The sequence below is a fragment of the Rhagoletis zephyria genome, unplaced genomic scaffold, assembly GCF_001687245.7.
Source record: "Rhagoletis zephyria isolate East Lansing unplaced genomic scaffold, Rhagoletis_zephyria_1.1 Rzeph_scaffold_00510, whole genome shotgun sequence".
Lineage (NCBI taxonomy): Eukaryota > Metazoa > Arthropoda > Insecta > Diptera > Tephritidae > Rhagoletis > Rhagoletis zephyria.
Window position 1 is genome coordinate 160,355 of NW_016157594.1, and position 18,659 is coordinate 179,013.

Genomic DNA, 18,659 nt, shown 5'->3' on the forward strand with positions numbered 1-18,659 from the left:
CATCTTTCTCTTTGACACCATGTCTGAAATCCCACGTGATCTGTCAAATACTAATGCATGAAAATCCTAACCTCAAAAAAATCACCCGTTAGGTTGCCCATGGTGCCACCTCGTTTTATTACAGTAAAAGGCCTTAAAGTTAGACATGAACCTCGGAAAGCACAGGACCACAAAGCTAATGCGCAATTATTCGTCTTGTTCTACATGCTACTTTTGCTCCACAGTGGCCATAGTGATAAGAGTATCGTTTTAGACACTAGAGCCTTGTTTTTGCTTACAATGTGCAGCGGATTCAGGTCTAGAAGCGCCTCGGGAGATGCGGTAGGTATTTTCCGTCTTACCTAAACAAACGTTGTCTGGCCGTCAAAAATTCTCGTGCCAATACAATTTGTATGAAGCATACCTAAATAACGCGCCATCAACGCTGAGCGGTTGGACAATCCGATTTTGACAGGGATATAGGAAGTGAAGTATTTCACACAAACAAACCTATGCTTATTGTTGGTATTATTTCTGCATTTAGAGCTTTTTTTAAGGTATGGCAATTACTAGGGATGTCTATAGAGATGATGACATAGAGATGATGGGATGATGATGATGATCAGCAGATGGAGCCAACATGTGTCAGTTTAGGGTTGGGAAATGGGTCTGTACATCCATCTCAATTTGGTTATTATGTCCTAGTCTCTTCCCAGTAGCTTTGGCAGGTCGAAATAGAACACATGCAGTGGGATTCTGACAATCGATTCGCTAAATTGTCAGCGCCATAATTCTTCAAATGAAAAAAGTAAGGCCTAAAGGCATATAGCATAATGAAGTAACAGACGCGGTACGCAATCAGCCAAATCTGCCGTATAACTAGATGTGCCATGTTGTTAGGCGCGCCTGCTAGTTTTTCTTGGAGATTTTCGGGGATCAAATTAGCGACATCGACTTTCAGAATCCCACTGCTGGTCTTTTTAATAGCCTTGCTTTGAATCTGATTCAATGGGGGTTTGTCATCAGCGATAACTCTCAGATATTTGACTTCTTTAGAGAAGTGAATTTTTTCTTCTTGTGTAAATTGCTCTGGGAGTTTGGCCCATTTACCTTTAAGTAAAGTTGAAATTTCGAAACTTGTTATCTTATACCATATCCATTTTCTGCCTGCAAAGGCAATGTGCTGAAAAAATATGTATGTGTATCAGTAGCATACATACATATGTACATGTAAATAGCAATATTCTTGTTTTAACAAATGCCATTTTTACAAAGCATTTCCTATTCATATCCTGTTCTTTTTTCCAATATTTAATTTGATGTTCGCTTTCAAGTTTACTTTGTTTACTTAGTTCAATAGTGTGCGAATAGCGACTTAAAATGGACAGAAGCGATTCAGTCCTGAAAGTATTCAAAGCGGGTCGCGATGCTGGTGCCAGATGAAAATGAAAATCTCCTCTGCATTGGTAAGACGAGGTGGAGAAGGACTTCGGATCTCTTGGCATTTCCAATTGGCGTCGGTTAGCACAGAAGAGAAACAACTCTCGTGCCAATAAAGAAGAAGAAGAAGGGAATACTTGTTAATTATTTTGCTTTTGAGTGTGCGTAAGTTATAGCTTTAGGGAGTTTAGCCCGGAAATCCTTATCCATCAAAATTTTGTTATTTTAGTAGGATCGCCAAGAAGCGTCATATGTTCAATTTCTTTTTTAAGGGACATTCCAGGGAATAGCTATTTTGAGGAAAGCTTTTTAAATTTTCTTTCAGAAAGACTTTTATGTAAAGCTATTGCAGAAATGTCACTGATCCCTTGAATTTTTAGATAGTTTTAGAAATGGTTCAATGATTTCCATTGAGTGGTTAGAGGTGTGTACTACCAATCCCTGATCCGAGTAGCACCTAAATTAAAAAACGTTTTTTCAAACAGTGGTCACCCCTCGGCAGGCAATGGTAATGGTATTATTATGTTGAAAAAGCTTCTCATAAAACAATTTGCCGATGAGAGGCGGCGTGCAATTGTACATATTTCCATTCGTGCTGTAACATCAGAAAGTACGCCACAAATTGGAGCAGAACCTTGGCCAAGCACTTAGCAACAGCGTAAGCGCCAGCGTTGCCATTATAGTCCAATTGCACCAAAATTGATAGCTTAATTTTCCTTTGGTAGTTTGGTTCGTTTGATGAAGTTACGAGAGGTATGTAAAAAATTAGGACGCATTCTTGTTTTCGCACGAATCGATAATCATGAAATTTTCTTTTAATTTTCGATAAAAAAATTTTAAAATTTTCAACTCGAACGAAAACAAGAATACACCACATTTATTTTTATGCAATAAGCTTTGTACAAGAAAAGCCGGCATAAGATTTGTTTGATTGAGATTGCATACTTTCTTGTTGTTTATAGTAACTCTAAAAAATATCTAGTTAAACACCTGAACTTTTTTTCAAACATGAAATGTTTGATATGAATTGAATCGATCACAAAAAGTAATTATTTTTTGGTTTTTCCAAACATAATTTATCTGAAATATATAAAATTTAGCGGCAGCCAATCGTGTGATCGGAAAAATATTGGACTTAACGAAAATCATGCCAAACATTTCTTATAAATTTTTTAAAATGTATTTCGAAAAATGTTATAAACTGGAAAAAATGTACCCATCGTGGTATCCGGCATTTACAAATGCAAAAAAAAATTGTAACGAAATAAATACTCATTGTTCTTATGATCAAAAAATTTGCTAGTTTGGAAACCAATTTGGTAGGCCCTTTGGTACCCAAAAATATTCTCGAGTAGCAACACTGGTAAGCACCAAATATACATATATTTTTTTGATAACCGAAACAGAGTTCCTTCGCAACTGCAAAAAAAATTTACCCACATAGCTTGATAACACCTCCCATTTATTTATTTCAAATAATGAACTTGTTGTAATAAACCCAATTTGATAAACATGTCAGTACAACACGTTCAATTGTTTAAGTCATACCTATTGGCAAATCATCCTCCCAGCCATCCAATCATCCACCCACCTATCTACAAATCATGAAGCAAATATTTAAATTAAAAATCAAAGGATCAATCGCACCTGCTGCATAGAATTTCAACAAAACCTAAAAACACTAGCTGGAATGCCTGTCTGTCTGTCTGTCTACCTCTCGTGCCATTTGCCCGAACTTGAAATTTGAATGGAGTGAATGAAGAAATCAAATGTGCCACATTTTTGCAGACAGCGCATCTGTTTGCAATTTACATACAAACATTTGGATATATTTATGTACACTCATACATACATACATACATAGAGCAACATTTCGGAGCCTTGTGCAGTGGCAAACAATGCCATTGGAAACCATTAACCGCCATCGAATAAAGACAGCTGGAGGGAGCCAACATTTGGGACATTCCGCATAGAAGATATCTGCATGGTGTCAGTGCCGAGGTAAGGATGTCAGCCGTCAAACCGACGCTTCATTTATGCATCGGGCGCCCTTCCTTTTGGGGCCGCTGCTTTGTTTCCATTTCCATTCAATAAATTTTGTTTTTCATAATTCCCAATGGCTGTATGTATACATATATAAAATTTCTTCGCTTTACATTTCTTTTCTTTTGTATTTTCTGCATTGGCACTTTGTGTTATTTATTATTGTATTTTTCTCTAGTTGTTGTTGCTTATAGACATTTGATTTGCGGCTTTTTTTTTGCTACAATTCGATGCCTGCCACATGTCAACATCTGGCATTTGCGAAAACTAATTGTACTGAGCCACATCCATATGTATGTTTGTACGTAAGTGTGTCTATGAATCTTTCCTAGATGATGTACTTAGAGGTAACTATGTATGTATGTGCTTACGTACATATTCATGTATACACAGGAGTACAATCATACACAACAGTGCAAAAAAAATGTGCAAAACGACAGCAGTCAAAGAAAACGGCCGAGAAAATTTCTTTCTTTATACATTTTTATATTAGGAAAAAGTACCCCGCAGCTTGAAATCGTGTGGACACATCTGCAATGCTTACATTTCCTTTCCATATGTATACGGATATATAAACATACTTACATGTCGATGGTCCTCTGCAATAACGACACAACTCAAAACAAAAAAAAAAGTAAAATTCACTACTGTTAGAAGCCGCATGTCGCTAATATTGGTCCAATACATGTCTAGTCCGTACTACTTCAATAATCGTTACTACTTACTTTAGTAAGGATAAGAAATGAATTAGGAAAGGATTAGAAAAAATATGGTTAATTATGCTCTACAAAAAATCTATGGGAAAGATAAAAAATGTTGGTCAATATCTTAGGCTCGCCCAATGCCATTAAAATTCAATGTGTTTAAAAAAATTGTTCTTAGCTTACTTCGTTCGCAAATTTTATAATCTACAAAAAAGGCTATGATACGAAATTATGTGGACTAATCATTTCAGAGACAATTGCAATTTTATTAAAAAGAAAACAGTAATTAAATTTTTATTAATTTTGATTTTTTGTTTATGGGGGAAAAATGTTTAACAAATTTAATTCTTTACAAAACATTTCCTTTTTTGTTAAGAAAACACATTAACGTTGACTTTTTTTTTATAAAGTGTTTAATAAAATCAAATTTCAATTGCTGTAATGTAAACTTTAGTGTAATCATGGGCGTAGCCAGGTAGGGGCAGGGGGTGCTCGAGCACAAACCACTCTCTCCCCCCTAAATATCATTCTGGCTACGCCGATGAGTGTAATGGAAAAATCAAATAAAAATACTCTTTATTATACCACGTTTCTATAAATAGACTAAGAGTAGAATCTAATTTTTACTTCACCCATTGCATTTATTTTGATAACTTTTGAATTTAAAATTTTTGCTATAGCCGTTATAAAAAACTTATGTCTATCACGTTCTTATTTTATGATATTAAAATCAAAAAATTTATATTAAAATAAGCTGTAAATTTTCGATTCGGCGTATTCTTGTTTTCGTACGAATCGAAAATCTTGAAATTTTCCTATGATTTTCTATAGAAAAATTTCATTATAAGTTAACATAAAAATTTGAAATTTAATTATAAATATATAAAAATATATGTACATATGTATGTATGTATGTAAGTGTGTTTTCTTCACAAAAAAATAGTTTTTTGTGAGAAATTTGATTTTTTATACATATATTATCTAATATATATATATTTGTAAATTATTTTTCACCCATAAATGAAAGTTAAAAGAAAATTAATAAAACTAAATTAAGAATTTTTTTACTAAAATTACAATTATCTTCGAAAGTATTATTCCTACATAATTTGGTATCCTAATTTTTTTTGGTAGAGCATTGAATTTGCGATCGGAGTAATTCAAAAAAAAAACTTTTTCAACACATTGAACTTAGATGGACTTGAGCGAGCTTAAGATATTGACCAAAAATTTTCATCTTTGCACAGATTTATTTTAAAGAATATTGCACCTTATTTTTGCTTAGAAACTCTATTGGCCATGCTTCTGCGCCATATACCAGTATGGATCTGATGAGTGACTTACAGAGCGTGGTTTTCGTACGTCGAGAGAGGACTTTACTCCTGAATTGCCTACTCAGTCCAAATGAGCACTTGTTGTAGTTAGACTAAATGAAATAAACTAAATTGGCGCTGTCACGCCCAGTTACCAAAATTCCATAATAATCTTATTTCTTTTCAGGGGATTGTTGTGAGTATCAACTCTGAGAAAATGAGCGTTCTAAACTTTCGAAACAGTAATTTTTGTTAGGCATTATACTAAACTTAGACTTAGCGTTTATTTATGTACATATGTAGTTATGTATGTCCATTCAAAGACTCTGAGGCAACTCATTTTTTTTCTTTTTTTTTCACCAATATGCTTGCTTCCACGATCTTTTCTTCTAGTTGTGGCAACTTCTGCCAAATGCCTAGCAACAAAAATAAGCTAAGTAACAAGCATCATAATAGAATCTGGAATGCTATTGCTTATTTTAAAAGTTTTTAAATTACCCTGTAAGCACTTGTTGAATTCTTTTACTCACAAACCCCGGCCATTATGTGGGCAAGTACACAAGTATGAAAGCCACGAAACAACCGCGGAAGCGCAAACAAAAATGTGGTAATTCTATATTGCGTCTAAATGCGAGGCTTATATTTTCATACTTTTCAACAACCATAATCGGAAAATCACAATTTGTCTACGAATATTTGCGCATCCATTAATCAATGACGTGAAACCTGATGAGTGCCTGAAAAGAATTTCGAAACTTTAAACAAAAGCTAATGGAGTATTTTGCAACCTCCAAATGAAAGCTTGTAAATGGATGTGGATATGTGTGTTTTTGCTCATTCAAGTATATGTATATTCTTAAGCATGCAGTCACACTTTTAACATAAATACATATTCTGTATATCGGAAATAGGCGAAGGGTCCTCAGGCACCTTGGAGCGTGAAATCGCAAATACGTACTGCCAAACGGTGAGATATAATTAATGACTGTTTCAAGAAATCTAATTTAACTGCCTTCGAAAAATCTCAGTGGTGTGGTTTTCGAAGCCAAAGCATTTACGTGAAGAAAATTTAAATGTACTAGAGCTTATTTGAAAAGTTCTCTAGCGGTTGCTATGATCTCGAGAGTTTAGTTTGTCTGTTTAAAAATATTTTTGATTTAACTTCTAATATTCTTAGCATTTGGTACTATCCTACTCGATTCAAATCAGGGTTGTCGCGAATATTCACATTTGCATTCGTAACCGCGGAGCTTCCGCATTAATTTTAACATTCGCAATAATCAATGCGGAGCTTTTGCGAATGCGAATGTTGTGCAAGTGCACTAATAAAACATATATGTATCTGGCAAAGAAAATTACACATTTTACCCAATATTTTTTGTCTGTGGAGATTCGACGCTAAATCGTTTATTTGGTCTTTGTGATAATTTAATCCCTAGAAAATAACAATTTATACGATATATCTACATATTTCGGTCTTCGCTATAAGCTCAAATTTTTTAAACCAGTCACAGAAGAAAGGATTCAAGCTGCACTTAGGGACACGAATTTCGATACCATACGATACCATATCGATATTTTTGCCATTCGATACCAATATTTTCAATTCGATAGTTTTCTAACGCTATTTTTTGGAATAGAGTACCAGAACTCTGGTATCGTCGAATCGTAAATGTACATTATATAAAAAATAATTGTGTTTTGAAGTGAAACTTCTACATCGGCGGTTGGGAGTAAATTGGCAAATTCAACGGAAATTGCACACGGAAATGGTGCAACGCAAATGGTTGGGGCTGAAGCAAGTGCTTCTTGTGTGTATGCATATGGTATTAATTTAACAAAAATTTGCTAATAAAAGGTTAAAGGAAAAATACCAATACAAGAAAGAGAGTAAAGGTGACTACGTACATAGATAAAGAAAATGATAAAGGGAAAGGTACAAATAAAAACAAAAACAAAGATGCGTAAAGATAAAGGCAAAAATGAAGACCAAGGTAAATTTAAACACTTTACTTATATATGTATATAAGCGCAAAGGTGAAGGGGAATATGTAGATGAAGACAACGGCAAACATAAAAGCAAAGACAAAGAGGAGGATGAGGATACCGATAAAAGTAAATGTGAAGATAGGGGAAGAAAGATCAAAATAAAGGTAACTAAAGAGGAAAGGATATAGAGAGAGACACACAGACTCAATCTGGGAACTATTTTGGGAATTTAGAGATTTTCGGAATTCTCGGGACTTATCGATAAAATAATCGATATTTTTATCGGTTTTGTTACCGATATTTTTTCGATACTGTTACTGATTTTGCTATCGATATCTTCGGATCGATTTATCGATTTTGTTGTCGATATTTTTATCGATTTTGTTATCGATATTTATCGATTTTGTTATCGATATATTATTGGATGTTACCATCGATTTTCTTATCGAAAGAGTATAAAGATAAAAACGACGATAAAGGAAACAGAATAACATAAATGTAATTAGAACGAACAGGAGAAGAGGTAGGGATTTAAATAGAAAAAACAAAAAGTATAACCTTAAGCAAAAGCAGCTCTATGTATGTGTGTACATATGTATGACAAAATAGATATGTATGTAACATCAGTTTCACTTCTCCAGCGTGTCCTAGGCGCACATACTCTTTTATTAAATTCGTTTTGATTTGCTTAAGGCAAAGTTAATAGATATGGGCATTTCCAATTTGGCGTAACGTGGCATTTGTATGAAAAAATGTTAAAAAATAATATGTTAAAAACAAAAAAGAAACTCTGATAATTTGGAAGATTATTTATATACCATTTTTTGTAGTAATATTTGAAATATTAAAGGTTAATTTTTCAAGTTGCAAAATGTAAAAATCGTTCCTCCTTTTTATCAGCCGAAGCATCTAACAACTTGTGCTCGAAAGTAAACGGGTATCGCTCCGAGCTTTATCGCTTCTTCACTGCTAGGAGTGTAACTCTCTCCCCTACAAAATCATCAGCTACCTTTTTTACCACCTGAACGAAGGAGGTCACGTTGATGGCACACCAATTCAGATGGTGAATAACCAAAAAATACTCGTAGTAGCTTTCGACAGTCTGATCTTCTTCTCTGCGCGCACCACCGCAGTTGTCGACAAATTACAGAGCCACAACAAGGTCCTCAAGTCGCTAGCCGGCAGTACCTGGGGCAAAGACAAAGAAAAGTTGCTGGCAACATGCAAGGCAATTGGCCGGCCGGTTCTAAATTCCGCAGCACTTCGGACAGCGACCGGATGTCTTCTGATGTCGCCAGAACATCACCTACATGACGAGACGCAAATACCATCCATAAGGGAGCACAACACAATGATCTGCAAGTAGTTCATAGTAGGGAGCCATGGACGTGGACACCCGAACAAACACGTGCTAGCTGAGGAGCCCTCGCGAAGGCTTGTCAGAAGGTATCTGTACGAACTGACGGTCGAAGTCCAGAGGTTCATAAAGCAAACGTTCCGGATCCATTAGCATATCGACAGTCCATGAGCGGCATTCACAGGGAGTCATTCCGAAGTTACGTAGACTCCAGACCGGTGAATGTCGTTCTGGGCTCACAACCACCTGACGTAGATGAGACAGAGCTTCGTCTACCTCGAGAGACTCATACCACATTAGCCCAACTTCGCCCCGGCTACTTCAGCAGGGTAAATTCATACCTGAGCAGATTAGATGCAGATGTGCCAAATGAGTGCCTAGCATGTGCATAGACACCCCACGACTCGAAATATCTCTTCGCATGCCCGGAAATCCGCATACAGCTAACGTCTTTGTCCCCATGGACATACCTTATAGAGGCTGCAAGCTTCTTGGGCCTTCCGTTAAGCGAGCTTGACGACAACGACTGAGATACCAGCCGCTCTGGGCGTGGTCGTTGTAGCCGCTACAACAACAACAACAACTTTAATTTGCAGATCATAATTTAAGTGTACGAGTATTTTTACTGTGGCAATATGGTCTTTGATGTACAAAATAATGGTCCGTTCGTTGATATGTGCCACTGTGACACTCGACAAACAAACCAAATACAAACACAAAAAACGGGTACGTTATACATACATACGCATATATGTAGGGCTACTTTGCGCAGCAACACATTTGGCGCACTGCAGGTGGAGTCACGCTGTCTGGCCAAGTTTTGGAACAGCAAAAGAAAACCATAAGCAAACCGAACCGAATGGCGCAAAAGGTGTTTTACTAATTGGTAATCGATATAGTTACTACAAGTAAATGCCACACTGCCATATCGCCATAATCGGCCTCGTTGCTATCCTTCTTGCCATTCGTCGACGTCATGATCAGCGAAACGACGAAAAAGCTTCATGCCGGCTTCCGCACTTCATTAAACTCGGAAGCCACATTTTAAAGTGCGCGTGCAACGAGGGAAGACAAAAAAAAATTCCTGTCAATAACGATGAGACTCATTAGCAGCAAGAGCCATATGCATCCACATGTATGTAAGTATGTATGTATATGAGTAGCAACAGCCTTTCGTTGTTCTTCGCACTGCTTCCGACGGAACGCATAAGGTATCTGATTTCATTTGCACAGCCAACGCCGGCGGAAGCAATGCCGGGCCTCCTGCTCGTCTGCCCGTAATAATCACCTGTGGCGACAATGAATTCTGCTGTAGAGGGTAACATTTGTTGCAAGTTGTTGCAGCAACGCCACTTAGCCAGTTCGAAACAGCATTGTGATCGGCGTTTCCACCTTTGCCGTCCCTTGCCGCACTAGATTAAATAATATTGTTGCTACTACCCTTGTCACAAGACACATATTCGCACTAAGGCACGATTCAAAATATCAAATTTCCATTTCCGTTTTTCCAACAGCCTACTTGACGCACACTTACTACCTACGCATGTGTTTATTGCCGGTGTCACAAGCGAGTATTTCGTATTGAATTCACTGGGAAACTCCACTTGAAACGAGTGGCTGTGGCTGTCGCAAAATTGTAAGTGCGCTGTGCGCTTTCACCACCACCTCCGTCTCACGAAGGAAGCGAACAGTGAAGCTTTTTTTGTGTTTTTACTCTAAAAAAAAAAAAAAACAAATTGCAAATAAGCATTCTTTTTGGTCGGTGTTCTAATCTAGCTCATGTCATTTCAGTGCTAAAAATCCAGTATTTCCTTGAACATAAATTTGGGAATTTGGACACGAAAGGAGTCCGAGATTACCGGGAGAAGAAAGAGCAAGATTACGTCTTTTTAAAAGAAAAAAAACAGGAGAAAAAAGAAACGTGAGAGCGAGTTGTTTTAGATGTTGATAGGCAGCAGCGCAGAATGAAAATTGAATCGAAGTACTGGGTGGCCATAACATGATTTTACGATCAGATCGGACTTCGGAAGGCGGAATTCTGGTAAAAGACGACCATATCACACTTCTAAAATCGTGGAACTCATTCTAAAACTCTTGAAAAGTGTATACAGCAAGTAGCTTGTTCGAGGGGAAGGAGCAGCCCACACCAAAGTATAATGATGCGACCCAAAAGCCCCTACTTTGCCAAATGCATAAGGTGAATAATCTTACTATTCACACCAATTACCGACACCTGTGATAGAGATCCTACTCTTCCTCTCCAACTTCGATTCGAAGTAGTGGTCAAGATGCATCTCACTCTAAGCTAAGGAGTATAAGGAACTGCTATGAGGACTCCCATCAACTACCTCATCGCACAGAGTGGCATTCTAAAGGCTGGTACTAGTTTCCACCAAATGCTGTCATTGGGTCCATCGGAATAATATCGGGAATCTTCTCCGAAAGGGAACGGACTCAGCTCTCTTCTCTTGTGACAAAGACGATGAACGCTGGATGATATATTTAGCTTTATCTAACAGGGAACGAGGTAATATTCCTTGACGTAAAACACTGCGGATTCATTCAATTAAGCGAGTATGTTAAAAGGAAGCATGTCCAGTCTTCGATAAGAAAGGGGCTCTCTGCGTTTCACCTAAGGGAAGCTCTGCATTGTTGAGCTTCAAAGGCTCTGGAAACCTGAGCTGATTGAGCTTTATCAGCATGGCTTTAGGATTGTGCTCTATAGTGCACAACCTTCTGCTCCATCCGAATTGGGATGAACCTCACCACGCCGTTTCAGACCAACGAAAAGTTAGCTATTCAATCCGACCAAAAGAGCTCGGAAGTCTGCACTTCCAAATGTTGACAGTTAGTTGGGGTTAGACTTAACTTAATTAACACTCTTCGTTAAATCGGAATATTTCTCTGCTACTCTTCTTCTTACACTGTGCGGCTTTTCGATCAGCTTTAATCAATAAATGCTACTTTGGTTTAGTCTCAGCGGATATCGATGCCGAAATGAGGAAGTGGAAGCGGACTTTGTCACGCGTGATTGGTTTTATCTATTCCAAATGGGGTTGCATGTCTACATACATATGTACAAATAAACGTTTACACATTCTTGCTTTAACAAAAATCACAAAAAGTACTTACAACAATGCAATTAAACACAAAGCTCATATGCAAGTATGTATAAGTGCAATGTGTATAGATTCACAAGAGCATACATATTTATGCAACAACAGTCGTTTCTACAGCAGGGACGTTGCGCGAATGTCGCATCCTGTTTCCCATAAGCATCGATGAATCGCTGCCACTTGCCATTTGCCACGTCGTAATCGAATGCGTCACCTCCCCCTCATCGTTGCCAAGTGTTGCACATTGATTGTGTGCCACACTGTTGACAATTTCGACGAACTTTACTTCAACTGCCACATACATACATATACATATGTATATATAGCCTCTTCATTATTTGACTCTGCTTCGCTAACTTAAATACCACGTATTTGTACATATCTATGTACGTATATATTTACTTACAATCGCTTTGTTGTTGTGCGTGCGTTGACATGCTTCGTGACGCACCGTGTGGCATTGAATTACCTCTGTTAAATATTGGATGTGTCTTACTGCCACTTCAACAATCCAAATCACTGGTTGCTGCTGCTGTTTCTGTGAGAAGAAGCTCATTTGGGAAAAGGTGAAAATCGTCGCGGTAAATTGCCAATAAAAATGTCTTCGGAAATTGCAAGATTCACACGAATCAAATGCTTAAAGGTACATAAAACATATACATATACATTCGTACATGTACCTACATAATTATGTCTGTGTTTCTGAGTGTTTGATAAGGGAATGTTTTGTTGTTTGTTTCCCATATATTGGGTAATCAACTGATTGCTTTGTACTCAGATGCAGACATCCATATGGGCATATGTATGTAAGTATGTTTGTACATACATATGTGTAAAGGTACGTGTGTATCCACCACTACTTTGGACGCCATCGGCGTAGCCAGAATGAAATTTAGGGGGGGCCTCGACCCTATTAAGCTGGCATTTCAGGGTAATATTTTATATATATATATAAGGAAAATTTGAAAGTTAGTGGGGGGCTCGAACACCCCCCCGCCCCTACCTGGCTACGCCCATGTGTGTATCTCATCCCAGTATTTATATGTACATATCTCGCTATGTACTATGCAGTGTATAGGAATCTTAATTTGCGCAAACAAAAGTCACTGAACCAACCACTTTCTCTGCGGAGAATTTTTGATGAAGTGGCGGCAAGGACAACAACAACAAACCTATACCTATTTACAATACGCACTACAAAACAAAGGCAATAATAATATCGGTTGACAATGAAATAACAACAACAACAACAACAGTATTAGCAATACCATAAGTGATGATGGCAGAACGAAAAGTGTCAGCTTCGCGTTTTGAGTCAATTTGAAAAGCATCTCAAATTTCTTCTCAAAAAAAAAAGAAAGCAAAACAAATAAAGTGGTGCCAGCTCCTGGCATCGCAGCCCTTTTACGTTCGGTCCATGATGAGATATGTCTATGCGAAGTTTCGGAATGCGAATGCGAATGTTAGGAATAACATTAAAAAAGCTAGAATCTACATCCGAGCCTTCGCTTTGCTGGAGGCATCTAAAAAAAAAATAGTTCTAGGTTGCTTATACGACTTTTAGCAGTACTTGTTAAGGGCCCATCAATGTTGCTTGATATACTACTTGACCGTTTACTGAAGCTAAAAGCCGGTTATTGTACGCACCCTGGTTAGACAATCGCTCTAATCATTTCAACAATATTAAAGTGGACTCTCTGCCCATGTGTACATTCGCATTCGCAGAACATTCATAGCATTTGATGAGAATGCGAATGCGTAAAATGATGCGAATCATTCGCATAACGAATGCGAATGCAAATATTCGCAACATTCCTGGTATGTACATAAACATATGTATGTACGTATGTAAGTAGTAGGGGCTGTTGTAACGAAGTAGGGGAAACGTTTTTAGGTAAAGCAAAGAAATGCTTAAAAGGCTTCTTCCTGTCACGCTGTCAGAAGGCATTTTCCTCATTCCTATCAACTACATAGACACTCGCATTCCGGTCCGGCTGGTTCTTTATGCCTGAAAAAAAACTGCTGTGGGAACTTACGTGTTGGCAATCTAAACAAAACATTTTAGAGGTAAATATAAAATTCTTAGTTCTTAGCTCGAAATGAAGTAAAGACGTAAATCAATAGAGTTCTGTTAGAAATTAGCGAAGAACAAAAGCACATTACAAAAAAACGTGTTTTTTTTCTATTCCTTGGAAAATGTGTAACTTTTTGGATGCCAAACAAGTTAATGGAAAAATATTTCTGAGATCTGATAATTCAGTGCCCACATATGTATATATTATTAATAATTGAATCTTTGGTAAAGGACTGTTTGCAGCTCTTAAGAAAAACGAAAAATTCATAAAAAAAAAGACGCACAAAAAATGGAAAAGAAATTTTCTTCAATTAAAATTTCTTAAAGCAGTTGACAGCTCAAAAAATGCTGAATATTCATTTCTTAAAGAAAATTACAGCAAAAGCAAAGTACTTTTACAACAAACAGAAATAATGAAAAATATTTGTGATTTTTCTTGAGAGCTGCAAATAGCCTTAGGGGCTGATCAAATTTATAAACTTACATGGGTCTAAATACATACTATGTATGTATATATTTACATACATTCTTGTGCACATTGAATTGGCTATATTTGAAAGAAACAAGTAATTTTTAAGCAAAAAACAAAACCAACTTCAATTCTCATATAAAAATTTAGGAATACCGGAGCTTTTTCATGATCCAATGATCGGATCTAAACCAGTTTACTACGGGACCACCTCTGAGACACTAAGTTTCCGATGCAAATGTTTTCCAAACAAAATACATTTGGCATCAAGAGAAAAGCGTGAATAACTTTCGTCTCGATGCATTGCGGCGAAATTTTTTTTCTGCAAATAATTACCAATAGAACGTACAACAATATTAGCCCAAAACTCGATTTTAAAGCCATTGAGATGTCAATTTAATAACTTTTATAAAAAAAATGTATGGCCGCCGCCGATTTCACCAGAAATTTAAATGGAAAATGATTTCTTATTTTCTGTCAATTTCCATATAAAATTCAGAAAATAAAAATCATTTTTTAATTAAATTGCTTTCGTGAAATTGGCCGTTAATACATATTTTTATGATGAGTATAATAGGCGGACTACAAGAGCGTGCAATTGCTGGCTTATGCCGATGACATCGACATCATCGGTAACAAAAACCGCGAAGTCTGTTCTGCCTTTTCCAAGTTGGATAGGGAAGCAAAGCGCATGGGTCTGGTGGTAAACGAGGACAAGACGAAGTATCTCCTGTCATCAAACAAACAGTCAGCACATTCGCGCCTTGGCACCCACGTCACTGTTGACAGTTACAATTTCGAGAAAGTAGAGAATTTCGTTTACTTGGGAACCAGCATTAACACCGATAATAATGTCAGCATTGAAATCCAACGTAGAATCACTCTTGCCAACAAGTGCTACTTTGGACTGAGTAGGCAATTCAGGAGTAAAGTCCTCTCTCGACGTACGAAAACCACGCTCTATAAGTCACTCATCATGCCCGTGCTGGTATATGGCGCAGAAGCATGGACAATGACAACATCCGATGAGGCGGCTCTTGGGGTGTTTGAGAGAAAGATTTTGCGGAAGATTTACGGTCCTTTACGCGTTGGCGACGGCGAGTACCGCAGACGATGGAACGATGAGCTGTATGAGCTTTACAACGATATGGACATAGTGCAGCGAATTAAAATACAGCGGCTCCGCTGGCTTGGTCATGTCGTTCGAATGGACACCGACGCTCCAGCTCTGAAAGTATTCAACTCGGAACCCGCTGGTGGTAGCAGAGGAAGAGGGAGGCCTCCACTGCGATGGAAAGATCAGGTGGAGAAGGACTTGGCTTCACTTGGCGTTTCCAATTGGCACAGAGGAGAAACGACTGGCGTGCTTTGCTGAACTCGGCCAAAATCGCTTAGGCGGTTACAGCGCCAAAAAAGAAGATAATAGGCGGACTCTTTCTGTAAGTTTCTGCAAGAAATGGATTCTTCGACCCCAAAAAACCCCAGATACACATTTTGGCTAGTTTTCAATACATCTGTTTCAACAGGGGATCCACTTTTTGAAAAAAAAAACTAGATAGTAAAAAACGCTGACTTGCAATTAATTTTAGACCTTTGGTTTCTTGGGCAAAAATGCTTGAAATGACCCAAATAATCCTAATCGCGATGTGCCTTTGATGCAAAAAATTTGTCTCGCCCTAATGTACATGTACGGGATTAGTATTGGTGTCACTTAGAATTGATTTTTTCGCTTTATGTTAAACTAATTTGAAATTTAAAAAATTGTCCGCACATTAGCATCAAAATATCGTTCTAATGATATATAATTGTTTATACCTTATAGGCATGGTTTAGCAGTAAAAGAGGTGTAAAAAAACATGATTGCCTTTTTGTATATAAGATGATGATTCAAATGCATAAGCAAGTTAACAAAAATTTTACAAAATCGGTTTCAATCGAACGGTATTTGAAAATGCTTTAGTACAGACAAATCTTAAGAATAATTTTTGGTAGCTATCAATGTCAGTTCAGGATCTGATCTAGTTCGGGCTGAGTTCGAAATCAGTTGAGGACCTGTTTGGATTAGTTCGTGGCAATTTGGAACCTATTCCAGGTTTATTTCGAACTAGTCCGAGACCATTCCAGGTCCGGCATACATGATTGTAAACTCTATTTAATTTTACTTTTTTCATGGGCATAAAAATCATAATAAAAAAACGAATCCTTAATTATTTACTTTTGTTTAGAATTTATTGCTTGTGTTACCTATGTACAAACATATATGAATTTACAATGTACAAACATACTTTCTTTCTAAATAGTAGTTTCAAGAAAAAATTTTAAACAAAAAACTTTCATTCCCCCTCTTCATGTTTTTTCGCTTGACATAAACAGCATCTATAAAAAATACACAGGTAACCAATTTTCCTGAAACAGCAAATTACACTAGTGAACCCGTATAGCGCTAAAATGGCGTTGGCCAAGTAATTGGGATACATTTAAAAAAAAGTGGTATAATTAATTGTCTTTGCATCGTTTCACCCCGTATCTTCAAAAAAAGCCCTTACTTCAAAAAATAAAACCTTATTGCATATCTACAGATCTTTTTTTTTTAATTCGAAAGAACAGTGCAGATCTGGGGCATGTAACACAAAGTTTACAATTGTAACAAGTCTACAAGTTATTAAGGATTCGTTTGTAGCTACAAGTTCTATAATTTTTTGTAACACAATATTATTTTGAAGAGCCTTGATTTAATTATTTACAAGCTCGAGCTCTTTTTAAAATCGACTATCCGGCTACTCGCTTAGTCGACTAGTCGATTAGCAACTTTTTTGTCGGTTGATAGTCGAATAGCAATTATTCAATTAACCGATCACCATCGAGTAGTCTAAAAATCGACTAACCGAAATTATTCGAATAGTGACAGTTTTTCACCATAAAATTATTTGTATTAGCGCGGTTGGGTTTTGTCAATAAGCAAATATACGAAAAAAATAAAAATACTTACTCAAAGAAAACAACTAGTCGAGAAATCATAGTACTAATTTAAAGTATCGCCGTAAAAATATCAGGTACTCATTATTAGCGGGATAAAAAAACCCGATATTCCCAATATCAATACCAAATTCATAAAATTAAATTAGAATATTGGACTATTTAAAAGCCCAAAATATAACCATATTACTTTACATATCTATTCCAAAGTGTAGACATATGGGCTTCGCCAGCGGTAATTCATAGTGCGACATAGATTTGCAATTAATGGAACCGCTAGGGTGCGCTTAAGTCAAAATAAAAAAATATATTCGACATAAAATTCATATTATATTTGCTTTAAAAATTAATTTACAAACCAATTAACAAAAAAGCTTCAATGGAGATTTTAGTAACGTAATTTCTTGTAACGTAACTTTGTAATGCGTCTTTGCGATTAGATACGACACAAGGGTTCTGTTACTCGATTCCAAAAAATATAGTTTGAGTGTGTTCGTTGTGTTACGAAAATAGAGTACAATTGTACAAAAAGTTCAGTAACTACAAGTACGGCACTTGTAACTACAAGTTGCTTTGTCTTAAAGCTCAGTTATTCAAGACTCAGACTTGACTTGACTTGACTTGAAAATTGTATATCTGGCAAATGAGCAGCGCGTGTATGTGGTTACCCAAAAAACCAACTTCACTTCGAAACAAGTTAAATTTCTAAGTGCAAAGAGAGCCGTGAGAGAATCATGCTGCCATTTCATGTTTTCATAAAATCCCTATAAATATGCCACAAAAATAGAATTTTTGGTATAAATGTAATTCATCTGGCAATCGAAAAACAAACTTCCAAATAAAGAGAGAAAATTAAATAAAACAATCACAATTTCAAACGCGTAAATACATTTTTTTTTATAGTAATATTTAAACAATTTCGGTGAAAAAACAAGCTAAACGATTACAAGTTACGTGTACATATACAAGTGCTGAGAATCAAAACAAAGAGAAAAGGTAATAGTTGGCATACTCAGCGTGCATCGCGTCTAAGTTTCTAGGTAAGGCAAGTCAAGTCTAAGTCTTGCATAACCCAGCTTTTAAAAATATCTACACTTGTTCAATTTATTTGAAAACTTGTAGGACTTGTAGCGCTTGTGTGGCAGGCCCCTGATCTCTTTTACAAAAAATTCCTTCACGTATTCGAACACCCATATTTT

The 18,659-nt window shown here is 36.7% G+C and overlaps 1 long non-coding RNA gene across 1 annotated transcript in view; it reads left to right on the forward strand.

Moving 5' to 3' along the window:
- The window catches only part of LOC108360052 (uncharacterized), a 23,560-nt gene extending 5,272 nt beyond the window's left edge, over positions 1–18,288 (forward strand). Inside the window, exons 2-5 of the long non-coding RNA XR_001847045.1 lie at positions 1,662–1,665; positions 9,863–9,874; positions 17,274–17,280; positions 18,158–18,288. This is a non-coding gene — a long non-coding RNA (uncharacterized LOC108360052). The remainder of the gene's footprint in view (positions 1–1,661; positions 1,666–9,862; positions 9,875–17,273; positions 17,281–18,157) is intronic.
- The last annotated feature ends 371 nt before the right edge of the window (positions 18,289–18,659 follow it).